The sequence below is a fragment of the Uloborus diversus genome, unplaced genomic scaffold (genome assembly GCF_026930045.1).
Source record: "Uloborus diversus isolate 005 unplaced genomic scaffold, Udiv.v.3.1 scaffold_13, whole genome shotgun sequence".
In the NCBI taxonomy this organism is placed as follows: Eukaryota; Metazoa; Arthropoda; class Arachnida; order Araneae; family Uloboridae; genus Uloborus; species Uloborus diversus.
Window position 1 is genome coordinate 9,243,116 of NW_026557987.1, and position 19,998 is coordinate 9,263,113.

Here is a 19,998-nt window from a genome sequence, read left to right on the forward strand (position 1 = left end):
CAACTATTGTTTAATTTCGAAGCATTTTAAAACCTCGCGTCTTCACCTTCTTTTCACTAAAAATGTGGAAAAATCCTGGGTTATTGAGCAATCACGATTGCTTATTGCTCTCATTTGACTGTTTTTGGCGTCCTTTGATTTTATTTTCCCCACCGCCACCCTCCGCATCATCACCGTCGACCGGGTCCTCACGATGCTGCTCCTCTAGCGAAAGCCGTCTCCAGGTTGCATCCATGTCCTACACACACGCGCATACATACACAACTACACGCACGCGCACACACAAACACATACACACACTTACACCTACACATACACACACACAAAAACATACACACATACATACATACCACTACTCACACATTCATGCATACACACACAAACATACACACACATACACACAACTACCCACACATTCATGCCTGCACACAGCCACAAACACATATGCCTACACACACATACACATACTCCCCCACACACACATTCATACACACAACTACCCACACACTCATGCCAGCACACAGACACAAACACACATGCCTACACACACATACCTTCTGCACACAAGTACACATACCCCCACACACAGGCCTATATACACACACTCGTGATTGCGAAAAACATAATTTGAATTCAAGATGTCAAAATTCAAATTATTATTATTTTTTTTTTTATAATTTTTTTTAGTTTTCAAAACTACTACGCATAAAAAGACTGTTACACAAAATGATTATTATGTTTTTATAATTTGAATGTTATGGTATGATTCAGCAATGGTGCCGATTTACGGCCCGTGGCTTTTATGTGGCCCGCTAAGTTTACCCGTTTTTGAAGTCAAATTTTGAAGTCAAATCTATAAAAAATGGATTCTGGAAAAAAGACGCATTCTTCGCAATAATAAAATCATCTCCAAGTTATGATAACAATAATTCCGGGATTGTAACTTCTTTCATTTTCCATGTGTGTGTGTTTCTTTTTATTATTTTTTTATACGGTCTGCGGGACAAATGGGCTGCGAAAATGATCCATGTAGCCCGTTGTTTATTGCTTGAAAACCGATTCGATCGAGATTGCTCTTAGCCACTGGTGCCCAAGTACGAGCCTTGAGCCGGTAGGTGGTTCTTACGTCCAACATGCCGTGGTGGTCAGATCGGTAAGGTGACGAACTCGGTACTAGAGGGTCCGGGGTTCGATGCCAGCCTGTCGATGTTCGCTAATCGTAATTGGAACACGTTGAATATGTTCATAGCAGCAAAGTCCCCTAAGTCCCATTCCAAATCAATACCCCTGGGGCTGCTGCATCGGGAAGTGCTCGGTTGCTGGTCTGGATCCAAAAAAAAAAAAAATATTAATTTGAATTTTTGGCATCTTAAATTCAAATTATATTTTTCGCAATCACGAGCGTGTGTATGCACGTGTTTGTGTAGGCGCATGTGTGTGGGTGCGTGTGTGTGAGAGTGTATGTATGCATGTGTGTGAGTGAGTGAGTGTTGTGTACGCGCGTGTGTGTGTATGTAGGGATGTGTGTTTGTGTCTGTTAGCACTCATGAGTGTGTGTATGTGTGTGTAGGAATGTGTGTAGGAGTGTGTGTGTATGTGTGTGTAGGAGTGTGTGTGTATGTGTGTGTAGGAGTGTGTGTGTATGTGTGTGTAGGAGTGTGTGTGTATGTGTGTGTAGGAGTGTGTGTATGTGTGTGTAGGAGTGTGTGTATGTGTGTGTAGGAGTGTGTGTATGTGTGTGTATTAGTGTGTGTATGTGTAGGTGTGTGTGTGTGTAGGTGTGTGTGTAGGTGTCTGTGCGTGTGTAGGTGTGTCTATGTATGCGTGTGTAGGAGTGTGTGTATGTGTAGGAGTGTGTGTATGTGTAGGTGTGTGTATGTGTAGGTGTGTGTGCGTGTGTAGGTGTGTGTGCGTGTGTAGGTGTGTGTATGTATGCGTGTGTGTGTGTAGGATATGGATGCAACCTAGACACTGTTTTCGTAAGAGGAGCAGCATCGTGAGGATCCGGTCGACGGTGATGCTGCAGAGGGTGTTGGCGGGAAAATAAAATCAGCGTAACATCAAAAACAGTCAAATGAGAACAATAAGCAATCTTGATTGCTCAAAAAAAAAAAAAAAACATCGCTCTTTAAGAAACCATTCCACCGGTTGAACTACATAAAGTGGTAGATACGGGGGTTCCTAGAGTGTAGTGTAGTGTTATATTCAATGTTACGAATCGAAAAATGTTCTCTGGAACTACATGAACCAACGTTGAATTTTTTTGGGCGAGAGATTTGGGTGAAAGTGGACTGATTATTAAGAGTAATTAACTAGTCTTGCCAAACCTAAGACCCTGGAGACATATTTTGCGGTTGCTGATAATTGCGGTTTATTGCTATTGTTGTAAAGTGGTATGATTGAGAGTATTCTTAGCCATCGGTGGGCAACCGACGGCCAGCGGGTCATATCGGCTGGCGGGATTGATTAATGCAGCTCGTTAATTGAGAGAATTGCAAATTGATCGACTACTTGCGTGTTCTCAGTGGATAGAATTCAACTTTCGACCCGCGGGCCATATGGCATTTAAGAAATTCAGGACTATGGCATGACAAAGTTCTGTTATTTACATGTGCTCCTTTTTTATGTTAATTTTTTTTTTTCTAACTGTTTCAAAAAAAAAAAAAAAAAAAAAAATCGCTCCGATTGATACCGAGAAATAGCATTAAGCACATTCGTCGATGAATTTTTTTTAAATTGTATTCTGAGCGGTAATAGAAATACACAAAGGTGTACCTGCTACAAATTAGAATTCAAAGACACCAGCAAATACCTATGCAGTGACGTTTTTAGCACGGGAGTCTAACCCGTTTGCAACCCCCCTCCCCTCTCCCCCGACCAAAAAAAAAAACTGTTATGTTTATGTAAATACGTAGTTCGTGCATTTTTCAGAAACATTTTATCTTAGGTTTTGTGGTTCAGGGAAAGTGGGAATTAAAATATTAAAGTATAAATAATGAATACATTTGCTGTAAAATTTGGCCCAAACGTATATGTAACCACCTCTTTCCCGCAATATTGTGTGATCTATTTTAATTCCGCAACTCTATTGTTTATCGCCAAACTTGCCCAGCAACCACGCTATCGTAATCCATCCGTCTAAGGAAAAAAAACCGTGGAATATTCCAAAATCATCGTCAAAAAAAAAAAAAAAGAAAGAAAATGTCGTACATTTCACTCAGATAAAAACAAATCAAAAGTTTCTTTTCTTTGTTTTCTTTGAAAAAAAATGGCCAAAACAATGAATTACATTTACGGTTGCTTTAAAACAATAATCCTAGACTGAACTGCTCAGCGCCTAACGCGCCAAGCGACCACGATACAGGAACCCAGCCTTTTTGTGAGTGAAGCGGATGTTTTCTCTTTGGCAATAATAAATGTTTCGCCAAACAAAGAAAAATCTATAAAATCACATTAACAGTAGCTTCAAATCTTTATACGTTAAGAGCTGATGCGTTGCCGGCTTTGCACGTATATTCAACAATCACGCTTAAATAAAAGAAAAAAAAAACACCATGCAAAATTACCCTTCCAAACAATGACGACAGAATAATAAAATACTTTTAAGAAGTTAAAATGTGAAAGATGGATTTTAAAAGCGTAACCATGGAAATACGAAATAAATTAAGTTTAAGAAATTAAATCTTTTCTAAAAATAAACCTGAAAGTCTCTCTCTCTCCGTCTGGATCTCTGTGACGCGCATAGCGCCTAGACAGTTCGGCCGATTGTCATGAAATTTGGCACAAAGTTAGTTTGTATCATGGGAGTGTGCACCTCGAAGCGATTTTTCGAAAATTCGATGTGGTTATTTTTCTATTCCAATTTTAAGAAGAAAATTATCATAAGATGGACTAATAAATTACTAAATTATCATAACGTGGAACCGTAACATGGGCACAAGCCAATTGGCGAGCAAATTCACCATACATTATTTGTAAATATACAGGCGAACAAAACACCTTTTAATTTTCTATTACGGGCAAAGCCGTGCGGGTACCACTAGTGCAAAATAAGGAAAGAAACAATGGATTCAAAAGGAGTAACCGTGGAAACGCGAAACTAAAATGGTTGACAACCTGAATCAAAATGACATTTTCCGAACTCGATTTAAAAACGCTTGTAACTTTTTTTCCTTTGAAGATAGAAGCTAAGTTTTTCGACCAGAGGTCGAGAGAGATCTGAAGTAAAAAATTTCACTTTTTCCAATGGTGTCAAAAAGAAAACTATGGGACAATTCCTTCACTTTTTATTGATAGATTTAATGAAGAAAGTAGTGCCTAAAATTCAGCTAATCAAGACTAAAAAAGTTCGAGCTACAAAAGGAAATTACTCCCGACGTAATTAGTAAGAGCAGTGAAACAAATTGCTTAGAACGCAGAAAATTCTACCCTTTTTAGCGATATATAGTATTAATCTGTGCAAGTAATTTTTCACTCCTATATTCGGGAATTTATGTAAATTTGGGCCTAAAATGAAAAAAAAAAGAACTATTGATCGGACTTTTTCGAATTATAGCCTATGTCACTCAATAAGAAATCACCTTTCATATAGTGAAGGAATTTTTCAAATAGGGGCAGTGGTTCCGGAGATTACCTCGAACATATAAACACACAAAGATCCTCCCTCTATCTTTATAATATTAGTAAAGACTTGGTCCTAGGATCATGTATCCCTCAAAACGAAGGGATCAAGTATCCCTAATATGCGATTTTTTCAAACATACTTGTTCGATTATTAAAAATCAGAGGCAATTTACAAAATAAAAAATCTCAAATAAAAAAAAATATCTATACTTTAACATTACACTTAGGTATGTTTAAGGGGAGTCAGTACCCTAAATACTTTCAAAAATTTGATTTCTTGATTTTTATATATTTTGAAACTATTTCAATACCTTTTTAATGACACAAATTTCTTGATCGTGCTCATATCAGAAGTAAGTTAAAAAAAGCTTTAAAAAAATTTAAACGCATGTTGATAAGGTATGATTTTTCCCTTTCAACTGCAATATCTCGAAATGGTATTTTTGAAACTAAATGTTCCTTTCTCTCAGAAACTAAATTGTGTTAGGTTTTGAAATTTTTGCCACCTATTCCATACATCTAATTGCATATATTGAAATAAAATCTTTCTCATATTCCAAAAAAAAATTTTTATAGAGCTGATTTCGTGTTACAAAATTGCATTTTTTGAAAAAAATACAGTGACTTACGCATTAGAATTTTTTTAAAAAAACGGAGCTTCCTTTCTGTAAAATGTTACTTCAGTATAGAGAAAACAGTCTACTTAAGGTACAGAAAAAATTTCATAAATGTATCTTAAATAGATTTTCAGAAAAAGGTACATGAACCTGTGCAAATTAAAATTGACGGTATAGGGGATACCGACTCCCCTTAAGTTGTGTATAATGGATTAGGCAAGCTTTAGAAGACTTTCCTAAAAAAAATTCCTTCACATATTCTGACAATCATTTCTTGAGCTAAAACAAAATGGCTGAAAAAAAAAAAAAAGTTGCCAGTTTTTATGTTCAAGTATAACTTTAACATAATTGTCAGGTTTCTCTACTTAATGATTTTGGTACATTTTTGATTGTGGGATCATGTATCCCCAGGGGTCAAGTATCCCCATTCTCCCCTATGTGTTTTGTGGAAAGTCAAAAAAGTTTTTAAAAAAAGTAGCCTATTTATTAGATCAAACTGCCGACGGCGAACAGTGATATTTTCATTAGGTTTGGAGGCTGTATGGTTTCATTAACAAAATACCGTTTGTAAAACAAAGGACCTTCAATTGTCAGCATTTTCCGTAACACTAGTTGGCCTATTCCATGCACTCAACAACCGATCTTTCTCCTCACATCAACAGCTATTTCTGGAAACTTCAGGCCATTCCCTTCTATAACAAAAATTCTCTAACTTTCTAACAAATTGTCCAAAATTTGCAAGAAATTCCTCTTCATCTTCGGAGCATAAACCATATCAGTATTGCCTATGGAAGCTGTAAACACCCTTTTTATCCGTTGGTGGGAGTACCCAGTTTTATCTTGTGTTGATATCGTGTCATTTCTAAATTAAAACCGTAACGGAAATCAAAAATACAAACCTAAAGGAGCAAAAACATCGGCAGAATACCATCCATGTCATAGCTGAATTCTAAGCCGTGTTCTACCATCAGTTTTACGTCCACACATCTCCGAGATCTCTTAACTTTGCAAGTGATCTGCGAGAACATGTCAATGAATTCAGCTGTATCTCGATATGGATGGTGTTACTCCTATGTTAATGACTCTTCAGAGTTCAAGTTAATTGAATGACGAACAGTTAACCACCACTGATGTAATGTTAAAAATAAAAAGGGAATGCGCCCACTTGTAAACGAAACTAATAACGGGTTTGGGTTTCTGAAGAAAAACAGAGGACAAGTATAAAAGCTAAACTTTATTTTTCATTTCTTTCTAAAATTTTTGCAAATTAATCATTTCTCAAAATTCGTCAAATCATTGCATTTTTCAAAATTATTGAAACCTGATTAAAATAGTTTTGTTATAGTATCCTATTTCATGCGTTAGAGTAATAATTAAATCCTTTATGCATTTGAAAAATTCTCAAGCTGTGCGGCCGCATGATTTCTAAACAGATTATATTTAGCAAGAAAAATAAATTGCCACGTTAAAATTCAATGTTTTAAATTTAGCAGGAAGCAGAAACGCTATTTTTCTGACAATATAAAGGATATGAAATGATATCCATTGTTGGATGGTGTTAAAGCCTCCAAGAATGTTTGTGTGTTGCAAAATATTGTTTCGAAACAGAATTTCTTTATCATTTACAACAATTAGGAACGTATATTGTTATCCTAATAGCGCATTGCCCTGTGTTGCGAAGTCATTTTGAGAAAAAAATCAAAGCTTGCTGCTGCGTTTTATCTCAGTGAGGATTTTATGATATATTTTTTGATATTTGAAAACTATTTCTATTAAGGTAAGTCAACATAGCTCTTTTGTATAGCTTCTTAATGATCAGCAGGAAAAGCAAAATATAATACAGTAGTATAAGTGTATCTGTGCATTTTCCCGTATGAAATTTTCTGCTTGCGCGATAATTTATATGTACTCTTGGTTGGTAATAACTTTTAAAATGAAAGGAAGCAAAACCTATTGCATAATATAAGTTTTGAATTCATGATAGCAATGGTGTATTACTCTCAGTCAGAATAATTGCTCTAAATTATAAGCAGTAAAATTTACAAAATATTTTTAATGAACATAAATGGAATCAGATGCATAGGATTGTAAATCCCACGGTAACTTTCTGATCATAACCAATAGCAAATGTTTAAAAGATCCCAATTCACTAATATGAAACACAACTGAATTGTTGATAAAATAATTACTATTAACTGACTAATATATGCACCCCTAGGCAATAGCTGCCTAGGGGCGAGCAAAAAACAAAAAATAAGAACTTAACAGTACCCCGAGTGTGCCGACTGATCTTTCTCATTTCTTAATACGGAGCTCCAATGATGCTTTTGAATTTATCAAATGAGGTTTCATATGGCAATCAACAACGTTTTGACGCACAACATTAGCAGATTACTGCAGACACGTGTTTCGGGGTTACAGGGAATCCCTTTTTCAATACAAATAGTCAGTTTTTGGATGTAAAGACTTCCGTCAGAAGCAACGAGAATGATCAGCAGGCAGATTAAATAGCAAAAGTGGCAAACTAACAAAACAAACATCACAAATTCAACTCATAGCCGAATTGTACTGCACGATTCATTTCGAGAAAAAGCCGTTAAGTTATAAATTTCTCCAAAAGTCTCACAATTACCGGCTTCATCTTGTTAACAAAATTTATTTCAAGGGATTTTTCTAAAAAATATTGCTTAACGGCTTTTTTTCGAAATGAATCGTGTAATATATTTCGGCTCTGCGTTCCTTTTTGTCTTGTTTGTTTTGTTAATTTGCTATTTAATCTGCCTGTTGTTCATTCTCGTGGCTTTTACCGGATTTCTTTACATCCAAAAGATCATTATCTTGCATTATGAAGAGGGGGTTTCCTATAACCCCGAAACACGTGTCTACAGTAATCTGCTAATTTGCAGAAAATCTGCAAAACGTTTTTGATTGCCATCTACTTCTCCGCACTAAAGTATATATTTTTAGTAGTTTAATATATTTCAGATTGACGACAAAGAATTTCATTTTTTTTTCTTTCGCTAGTGCTTCCAACTAATGGAAAAACGAATGTCGTTGTGTTCATGCGCGCCCCAGTCTCTCTGAGATAAAAGGAAACATGCTTTCAATCTTAACAAAGAGGATCATCAAATAAAATTTATCATTTCCAGTTACTCTCCGAAAATGAAGTGCTGTATGCAATTTCCAAAATTATGTCTCAATTCATCAAGAGAAAAGGGGAAAATCTGAATTCAAATTATCAAAATTCTGTTTTTCTTTCACCTCCAACGGACCGACCTTAGTTTTAACAAATCAAGTTCACCGTGAAGCTATGGCGTATGTTGGCCTCTCCGGTAACACGGCGGATACGCGTGCAGTATTCCAGTGACACTCGAGTTTTACTTATTTGAGATTTTTAATGAGTTAGGTTGACCTTATTTCGCGCACTTGACCCAGCGATAAACAAAGAGGAAGTGAAAATAACTACATGATTTTTTATAATATACAAAAATCAAAATTATTCTGTGTTTCTAAACTAGGCGTTTCCCACATTGTTATACATTTTCAGTAACACGCATTTTCTTTTCAGCAATCATAGACATCTCGGAAATTACTGAATATATTTTCCGCTACTACAACGGGTTTTCGGACGAAGAAATTGAATTGGAATTTGACATCTTAGCCAAAAACCGGCGCAAGAAATCTGTCAAAAAGACCAAATGGCCAAAAAAAGCTAAAAGCGTTTCTAAGCGCTTCCCACTCCAACCCTGGGTGGATCAAAACGGAGTGTGGGAACTTCCAGCCCCCAAAACCAAAAAGGGGATCCTCAAAAAGATCTTCGGATTTCTGAAGTGACCTATCTGGATGTCACTCGGTGGATGCGACCCACCTTAAAAAGCGTGCGAATCTTTATTGACTTAAGGTGAGCATTTTATTTATACTGAAAGTATAGTTTATGAGCGCTATCGTAGTCCTCAACGCAATATTGAAACAGCAACGCAGTGACCAATGCAGGGACCATTGCTTTTTAAATATATCATTCAAGCCAAATGTCAAAACATTAATATACAAATACCACAGCTTATGAAATTCATATGGCATGATTCTACCCTTGAATTATCAGTAAAAGTTATATGAGGTCTCTCTATTGACATGTGTTAAAAAAACAGATGTGTGTATGCATCACATCACTTCCTTTCACACCAATTTTTTCCCCCATTATTCGCAATTTTAATGTTATTCAATAATTATTTCTTTAAATTTCACCAACAGTGGTCAAACTGTAACCAGATTTAAGAAAAAAGAAAAACCGCCAAATTTGTCGCCATGTTGGCTACAAAACTTGGCGACCAAAAGACTGGCGATACATCGCCAAGTGTCTGCCAAGTTATCATACCATTTGAGTTTGCATAGAAATTACCAATGATTTCCCCCGAAAAAGGTGCAAAAGACCCCTTTAGAAACACCCGAATGCAACCAAAATAGAGGTGCCCAACTAGATCCCACTAGGAGTCTAAACTCCCTTCCACGACTTGTTTTGGCTTGTAGATGGCATAGCAGGGTTTACTGTTTTTTAAAATTTGCCGTGTCTTATCTTTTGTTCTGAATATGTAACAATTTGATATAGACCGCATACATATTATAATTCGGGTCGATAGTTCGTTTTCCTTCTGGGTTTAAAAATTTGTTTGTAACAGAGTTTGTTTAAAGAAATATTTTTCTTCGTGTTCTTTTATTCTATAATTTGTGTAAAAAAAGTTTTTTTTTGTTTAAAATTATTACTCTGTGCAGTTGATTCGTTCAGTGTAATCAAATAATAGTGTGCATCAATTTACATGTATATCTAACAATCTTTTTTTTTCCTTCTTAGAATTTGGAACCAGATTACCTTTTTCGTTTTCACTGCTGCAAGTAAATTTTCGGCCAAACTCTCTAAATCTTTTGCAGCATCTAAATTTGCTGGTTCCTAGTCTTAAAAAGAAATAGCGACCACTCTCAAAGATAACAAAATCAACTATCTAGCTTCTGACAACGCATGATGAAAACAATAGCTGGTGAAAAAGAATCAATAGTGAGAAATGCTGTTGAAAAAACTGAATTATCTTCGAATTCACAAGATTCAAGTTCAAGCTCCAATTCACATGAATACCTTATGCAATTACTGATGCAGCTCGTCCTTGGTCAAAACCGGTATCCAAATTCGGTGCATTGGGAACTTCTTAAGTATCTCGAGTCTGATCTTGAGGGATCTGGAATGGCTTCCATAGGACATTTGAACGCTTTTCAAGAAAACTATTAACTTTCTACTTTTAGATTTTGGAACTAGCTGAAAACTCTTTCGCTTTCATTGCTGCAAGTAAATTTTTGGCCATACAACTATCAAAATCTTTTGCAGCATCAAAATTTGCTAGTTCCTAGTCTTGAAATCAGTTCCTCAAAAAAAAAAAAAAAAAAAAAGAAAAGCCTACTGGGAAGATAACTGCTTTGAAAGTTCATCCTATGACGAAATCAAATCCTCCAGGAAAAAGAGATCATAAAGAGAACTGGTGATTTTTCGCACTCTGACGACGAAAAATATGTTAAAATTAAATACTCTACTGCTTTAGTTGAATAAAAACCTTTCAATAGCCCATCTAATTGCCTGCTTATTATTCTCTTGTTTACGCAGAAAAAAATTCACCCAAACACTGTGGAAAATCGAAAAGTCCGATCAGTGAATGAATCTTCCATAACGGGGTTGTTTCAATCAGCCAAAAGTACTACTTTTAGTCACTGAAGTTGATAGAATGAGCAAAAAATAATAATAATAACATGGAGTGAGGAAAATCTTTTACTTTCAAAACGTTTAATTTTTAAATGTTCTATTTTTCAAATAAGGCGTGGTTTCTATGACGTCACACGTGATGAACTTTGGCGCGCTTTCCCACTGGTTCGCTGAACGCTTACGCTTGCTGTCTAACGCATTTCCAGGTAAAATAACTTGAAAGCGAATGACACATTGCGCTCTTCGCTTGCTATCAACTGTATCGTTGCCAGTACATGTAAGTAAAGAAGCGAATTAAATACTGTGCTCTGCGCTAATGGCATCGGTGAATGGCATTTCATCACTTGCGATCTCATGTGCAGAAGCGGAAAAAATAAAATTGAATCCGTGCACAGATAAAAGGATTGGTTAAAAAATAATAAACTTTGATAAATTATTTTAAAAAAAATGGTAAAAATTGTCTAGTTTTAAGCATGCTCTGTCAGAAAACAAAAACTATTAAATTCTTTATTCTTCCAAATAGGGTCGTTTCCTACCCTATTTAGAGAAACAAAAAATCAGTTTTGAAGATTAGGCAATCCGCCCCCTTCTCACCAACGTTCATCAATCTACGCAATTGTTTCGCAGATTTGTTTTTGGTATTAAATTGTCTGCTAGGAATAATCAGATTAAAAAACGCGTTACGAATAGAACAAAATGAAAATCCTGCTCCTCATGCGTTGATAATAGTATATAATTAAGGACTTAATATGCAGAAAAAAAACAGAGCACCTTTTATTGTGAAAAAGATGAGTTCCAAGATGTCGATTTTAATTTTAAGGAAAATCATCAATTTCAAAATATATAACCGAAAAAGTGTCCTATTTTTTCGGTTTTGCAGCATTTGAAAGCCCTTAAAAAGCTGCCTGTAGTAAATGTTATCCGAAGTATGGGAATGAGGGGGAAAATGAAATAGCGGGGCAAAGTGAAAAACTGAAATATTTACTATGTTTTAGCGCCACCAAGCTATTACTATTTTAACAATGTAGTTGCACATGTAGTGTCAGGAAAAAATACCGCCGAATAAAGGCTCCAAATTATTGCCAAGAATAAAAAAAATGTTTCAATGAAAGTTTTATTATATGAAAAAAAAGTATTTCTTTTCGTACTGTAATTTTCGAAACAAATTTCCAGTTTAACGAATAAATACCTTTGTGTTGACAATTCAAAAAATCAGTAATCCTAAAGCATATGTGCAGCAACGTATATGTGCTTTATAACGTTGGGTTAATGATTTTTTGAAATTTCCAATTTGTTTATTGTAAAAAATCTAAGTCATTTTAGCTTTCACTTCGCATTCTTTCACTTTGCCTCACATTCCCCTACTAGGCATAATTAGAAAACCCTTCATTTCTTCATTTTAAGTTGTCTTCATGTTTTAAAACGACGCGTATCCTGAATAGCGACATGTTTTCGTCCAGGTAGGAGGTCATTTTGTCGCTGAAATGATATGAATTACCCATAAGCTTACTTTTGTTCATTGAAAATGGCGTTCCTAGTAACGCCGAAACATTTGTCTGCAGAGTTCCTGCACATTTGTGCTTTCAACGTTTTTCTTTTATTTGCTCTCAAACAATAGGTGGACCAAAAGTAATAGATTGATACAATGCGTTAATTCCAATTTAATTAATAATGTCTTTTACTTTCTTGTTCATTTTTAATTCCGATAAACAACGTCTTTTACATAATGCATAGTTAAATTTTAGCTGCGATTTCGCTTTAAAAACTATTATATGGAGGTCTATACTGCTATTCCAATGAGTTCAAAATTCATCACGTTTATGTCAGTGGTTCATTTTAAAACATAATCAGTACTCGGTACTCGGCCGAGTAGTAAAAGCCAAATACCCGGTACTCGGCCCGAAGTGCTACTCGGTGCGTCTCTACACTGTTAAAAATTCAGGAAGATTTTCTGGTAATTGTTACTGTAAAATTGCATCGCCGACGCATCGCTGATTTTTACGGTAATTTATACCGGAGAAATAAGCGATCCCAGCGCCAACTGGTTGCTGTGGCCTACCGAGGAAACCGTAAAATTTTACAGTAACATTTGATTTTTACGGTAATAGTTACTGGCAACATGGATGCCAGTAACAATTACCGTAAATTTTCCGGAAATTTTTTAACAGTGTAGTAAAAATGGATCTAAGGGTTCCCAATCCCCCTATTCACGTTTGGAAAATTTGCCCTTTACACAAGGACAAATAAATATTCTTTAAGAAAAAATAAACATACCTTTATCTTATCATAGAATGACTAACATATCCCGAAGTCTTTGTGAAAATTGAAGATACCAGCCAAAAGAACTTGTCCACCTTTAAAAAAAATAACTCAGTGTTGACTGTGTAAAAAAGATACTGTTAATATCAAGGACAGATACTATTGGCTATGAAATTTCTTCTTTAATTTTAGCGATGCATGTACTAACATTTGACTCTTAAAAACAAATTATCGTGTCTGTTAAAAAATGAGTCGAGAAAGGTTGCCGACCGATGCCCTAATGTTTGAAGAAATCAGCAGCATTTACCTTTCATACAAAGAGTTGACAGAGTTCAGTTCCTCAATAAAAAAATAACCTACTAGGAAGATAACACTTACGAAAATTTATGCCATGACGAAATCAAATTCTTCACAAAAACGAACTTGCAGCGTTTCAAGTTGTGATAAATTTTTGGACTCTGATAATGAAAAACATAATGTAATATAAAAATCGTTTTGTTTCAATAGAATAAAAAATTTCACTAACCCATTTTATTGCCTGATTATTCTCTTGTTTCGGCAGAAAAAATACACCGACACAATACCGTACATAGACTTCTTTTCGCACAAACTCCCATACCCATTAAAATTTTTGAATATTCTCTTAGAAATCAATCCATCCAGTTGGTACAAGAGACTGTTTGGCTCTAAAACAATTACTTCATCATCATGCGTGCAATAGGAGGAACATGGTTCGAAGTGTGATTCTGGCGTGTGCAGGTAAACGGCAGTATCTGCATAAATGAGTTTTTGAGATATTAGACGAAACGCGTTTTGGATTAGGAAAATGCTGGAATTAGGAGTTTTTTCGCGCCTTTTTTTCACTGGAAACCAAATGAGCGAACTTGTACAATAAAGCTAACGAACAATAGATGAAAAAATGTAAAAAAAAGAAAAATGAACAGTTTGCAGTTACTGCCCTTTACCTGCCCACGGCAGTATTGCCGCCATATTAAAAACAATAAAATTTCCAAAAAAAAGTTGCAAAGCGTTTTTCTATTTCCAGATCAATAATTACTGATTCTAACTTCGTTAAAAGACCAAAACATGCCTGTCGTTTCAACATACTCAAGAAGGGAGATGACTCAGTTTAATTTAAACTTTAAAGAAACTGTACACACGTCTATCAATATCTTCTACTTCTGGCTCTTACATATTACCTAGTTAACCCTGAAGGTCGCCAAACTTGCAGAAAGATTTCAATTACATGGACTCTTTGTTGGCAATGATTCCTAAAACCGTTAAATTTTTTGACGCCAAAAAGTATGTACTAGGGCTGGGCGATATCAGAATTTTAATACCGCGATATATCGCTCTAAAAATATCGATATTTTCGCTATATCCATATATTTAGGTCGTTAAATACAACCCTTTATGGGACGGGGGGGGGGGGACTGAAAAGCCTATTACATAAGTATCTGCACCAGAGAAAAGCCATAGGTCACAAGCACAGACCAAATTGTTGAAATTTCACAAAGGGTACTTGAAAATTTTCAAGTCTTTGTGAAACAGAACACATTATTTGGGGAATAACATTTTTTTGGGGGGGGGGGGGAGGAAGGCGCCATGTGAAATTTCGAGGGGGGAGGGGTAACATTCATATTTAAATCATCTGCACATTAAAATTTTCTTCCTTTACATAATTTGCAAAAACCATACAAGTACAGAAATGCAAGTTTATTCTCGGTTTTCTACGACCATCGATGTTTCGCACAGAACCGGAAATCCTAATATATGCCACCCCAATTCCACAACCTATGTTTTATTAGTCGAAAAACCCCAAGTACGTAAATGCTTTACAACTTTCACAAAGAAAACTATGTCCGTGCAAGCTAGAATTTGCATTCGTATCATAATTTCAACTCCAATTTTGCTTATGCGTAGAACTTACACGAAAAACACTATGTCTGCACATGCATATAGAAACAGTCTGGCGACAACGGGGATATCGGAAGTTTCAGTTTCAATTTTGTTCCGTCAGGGCTGCCAGCGATAACGATTTAAAACTGGTATACGTACTTGAATGGTTACGTACTTGAATACGTACTCAAGTGGTGCCGTGTGTTATGAACGAAGTCGATATTTTCCCTCTTAATTCCGGACTTAAAAGTTTTATTCGTTCAGCTTGTGCTGTCCGAAAGCGATGAGTTGCGCTCTGCTAGTGAGATAAATATACGACAGAAGTAGTCTCATTAGGTTTTTTTTTTTTTTTTTGGTTTTTAATATTATTTTTTTTAATACAGTTATTTCTTTTCAGTATTTTTCGCAAACCTTTTATTCCGCTTAATATCAATGGTTTACGTTTAATTAGAATTATGAATCGTGTAGATACCTCCATTGGTTAATTTTTAATTATTGCAGTAAGATGCTTTTTTTTAACCAACGCGCATTCTCTTTTCAGGGCCCACGAGAGGCCATATCAACCTTGTCGGAAACTAGGGGCACGGTCCTTGGAAGGGCCCCGCTTTTGAAAACTTTATGGAGGGACGGGATCCGGAGACCAAACTGACAATGGGCCCACCTTTACCTTCGGCGGTCCTGTTAATTTTCCCTTTTACTATAATTAAATATTAAATTACTGATTGAAGAATGCAGATAATTTCTTGAAATTTCAAACACTCACCCATCACACAGAACTATCAAAGATTATGTAATTTTGAGCTAGTGTTTCAATTTCTCCGTAATTATGTCTCGTATTTCCGTTTTAAACGATATATCGGACGGGTAGAAATTAAAGTATCGTTGTCGCAGTAATAGATATATCTATCGATACATGATGATATATCGGTATATCGCCCAGTCCTAGTTCTGACTGATACAACTAATCGTATCTTCATTTATATAACACAAGAAATGTGTGAGAAAACACAAAATCAACCCTTGCAAAAAAGAAAATTAATTTGAATCCATAAATTTTGAATTCAAATTATGTTTTTCGCAATCACGAGTTGCGACAGGACTCGTGAACACTCATTGGCGTTATTGTTTCTAGAAACGGCTCCTGTCCCCCCCCCCCAAGCCCGCCTCTCCTCCTGGGCGGTTACGTGTGCATTGTTGTGTGTGTAAATGTGTAGGCTTGTGTGTGTGCGTAGACCTGTGTGTATGCACGTAGGCGTGTGTGAGTGTATGTGTGTGTAAAGTCGTGTCTGCGTGAGTGTGTGAGCGTTCGTGTGTGTAGGACGTGACGCCTCCGACCAGGAGAAACGGATAGCTCAGGACCGGAGCAGCCGCGCCGCCTGCAGAGGCCGGTGGGCGGTGTTGCTGCAGACGCCCCTGGTTCAAGCTGAAAAAGGAACGACAAAGCCAAGGTCGGTCAAGTGAGGACAATAAGCAATCGTGATTGCTCAAAAAAAAAAAAAAAAAACGAAATAGAGTAACGACCCCAGTAATTGGCACTTAAAGAGATTGTCCTTCAACTTACATATGTTTTCATTACTTAGAAAACATATATTTACTTACAAATTTTTTTAATTAAAGAATGCACATCTATGCATTTATTTAGTTAACTAGAAACAGAAAATTTTGAATAGATATTTTTATAAAAACATCTGTCTAAAAAGTTACCAAAATCACCAGTCATTGGCACCTGATACTCCAGTGTATGACACCTTGTGATCCAATGATTGGCACATATTAATAGAACTGGAAAATAACTTTACTTTTTAATTTTAGATTACATTTAATTTTTATCATCATCAGAAACATAATTCATGTTAATTTAAAGTAGGTAATTTTACGCAAATTAATGATAAATTACACATTTTTTGAAGCTGAAAAAGTATTTTAGAGAAATAAAAATAGAATTGGAGTGTTGCATGCAAAAAAATATCGAGATAAATGCTGTTCCATCAGTTGATATGCAGTTTTGATTTCACGAATTATAGCTGTTTCCACAGAAAAAGGAACATCACCTGATGACTCTAAGGGACCATAAAAATTCAAACGATTCTCCACAGTCGCAAAGTTACTGTGATGCCCACACATATTGGTTTTTTTTTATTGTTTCACTTTTAAATTTAACAGTAGAATCTGTAGGATTCAATTGAATAGTACAACCTATATAATATTGTTGCTGCAAAAGTGCCATAAATTAAACACAAAACATTAATGACTATTATTGGCACATGTGCCACTTACTAGGGACTAGCAAAACTGAAGCACCACAAAATGGCATCCATCATTATTTCAAAAATTCAAAGAGGGACAAAAATATACTCCTTCCCATTAAAAGTAACACCTTTCCCAACTAAATAAAACTTTTGACAACCAAAATTTAAAATATATTTTAAGTCAGATATTAATGGATTGATTTGCACTCTTCCCTCAAGCCAGAGAATAAGCTTTTGCAACAAAAATGCCTGATTTGACACAAGCTAAAATTGTTTCTCTTTCCTATGCACTGCTATTAACCGTTTAGTTACATGAATTGAAGTTATACTCTTTGAGGTAAATGCACATTTAGTTGGTATATAGCCTTCTACTTTTAATATATTGGATATGAATCTTATTTTAGAACATTTTTGTTGCGAAGTGCCAACCACTGGTGACCTGCCAATGACTGGGGATGTTACCCTACCTTTTCCTACCCAGTGTTGCCAGATTGGGGGAAATTTCCCCATTTTGGGGAAATCTGATGGGGAAAATTCTTTGGGGGAAAAAATTTTTCTTGGGGAAAACCTGGGGAAAAAAACTCGGGGGAAAAAATTGTGATTAAATTTGCATCTTGACATCTGATAGTTACATTCAAACAGCGTCGGTTTAGCTTTGCTCAACTTTATGGAATTCGCACTTCGTATTATGTAGAATATTATGCTACGGAATTTGCAAGGCAAAAATAAGTGCATGAAAAATTTTCTTTTTATAAATATATACAAAAATCATAGTTTAAATGCACATAGAGAAGTAGAGTAATAAATGCGAGTAGAAAAAAAAATATTTGGTTATATCTTTTCTCTCGGTCAGGCGCTTGTATTTATGACTAGTGGCACCCACACAGCTTTGCCCGTAGTAGAAAAATTAAAAGTTATTTTGGCTTCCCTTTATACTTACAAATAATGCATGATGAATTTCTCGCCAATTGGCTTGCACACTTTACGGTTCCACACTATGATAACTTGGTAATTTAGTCGTCCATCTTATGATACTTTCGTCGGGAAAATGTTCCTAAAATTGGAATAGAAAAAGGACAAAATCGAATTTTTGCAAAATCGCTTAAAAGTGTACACCCCTATGCTACAAACTGATTCTTCGCCAAATTTCATGAAAATCAGTCGAACGGTCTAGGCGCTATGCGCGTCACAGAGATCCTGACAGAGAGAGAGATCCGGAGAGAGAGTTTCAGCTTGATTATTAGTAAAGATAAAAAAAGATAAAGACAAAAAAAAAGTGAAAATGGGAAGAAAAACAAGTTGGGGAATTTTATAAGAGAATTTGGCTATTTGGGGGAAAAAAAATTTCAAGAGACAAAAATAGCAGAGAAAGTCGATGCATTTTATGAAAATATTAGAGGAAAAATAATTTTTGAAATTGGGGAATTTTGATAGATAACATCGCTTTTTGGGGAAAAGTTAGGAGGGAAATGGGGAAATTTGGATTTTAACATCTGGGAACATCCTGATAATGTTCACAAAGAAAACAAATTTTGTTTTAGTGCTGACATCTGTTGGATGTGAGTAAGACTAAATTTTCCCGAGAATTTCAACTGGAAATTAATTTCTGTTTTAGTGCTGCCATCTATTAGATGTGAGTACGACTTTAAATTAACCCGCAAATTATCAGCCTATAATCAGTCCGAGAGTTTTCTTGTACGAATTTCAACTTGAAGACATTTAGTATACTTTGTATTTGAAAATGATGAACAGAGTTAAAAGGAGCTTAAGGGAGCTACATTTTCGCTTTGTCACTGCTTTCATAATATTTAAGGATTTCAAAAAACGTGAAGTTATACAGTAGCTATATTATGTTAAACAATCTGTATAATGTTAAACATTCGATACTCGCTATTGATACCATAACACTACAAATGGTAATGGAGGGGGGGGGGGAGAGAAATTTCTAATCAACTTATTGAGAATGAGAAAGAAACCTTCCAAAAGCAAACAAAATTCACGCAGTTAGGTTGATAAAATAAAACTTGGTCCCTTAGGTGAAATGGGGTCGTTTCCGAAATTTAAAAGTATTTTTTTTCTGAAGGAGCATGATTAAAAACATAGGATTTAACCAGTTTTTAAAATCAATTGGCAATGTTTAATATTTGCAACAATTATTTTAAACGGTGCAATTTCATTGTTTACGTTTCTGCACATGACATCAGAAATGATGAAACGCCATCCACTGATGCCATTTGCACAGAGCGCAATATTTAGTTCACATTTTTACTCACGTGTACTGGCAAAGATATGGTTGGTAGCAAGCGTAAAGCGCAACATGTAATTCACTTCTTGATTATCATAGCGTGGAAACGCGGTAGACAGCAAGCGTAAGCATACAGTGCGTCAGTGGAGATGTGCCAAAGTTGGGCTCATAAAGCACGTCAGTGGAGATGAGCCCATTTGTGAAGTCATAAAGACCACGCCTTGTTTTCAAAATCGGACATTCTGAAAAATTAATTAAAAATCAAGCGTTGAAAAAATAAGTTCACTCCATGTTTTTTTTTTGAGCAATCACGATTGCTTATTGTTCTCACTTGACTCTTTTTGACGTTCCTTTGATTTTTCT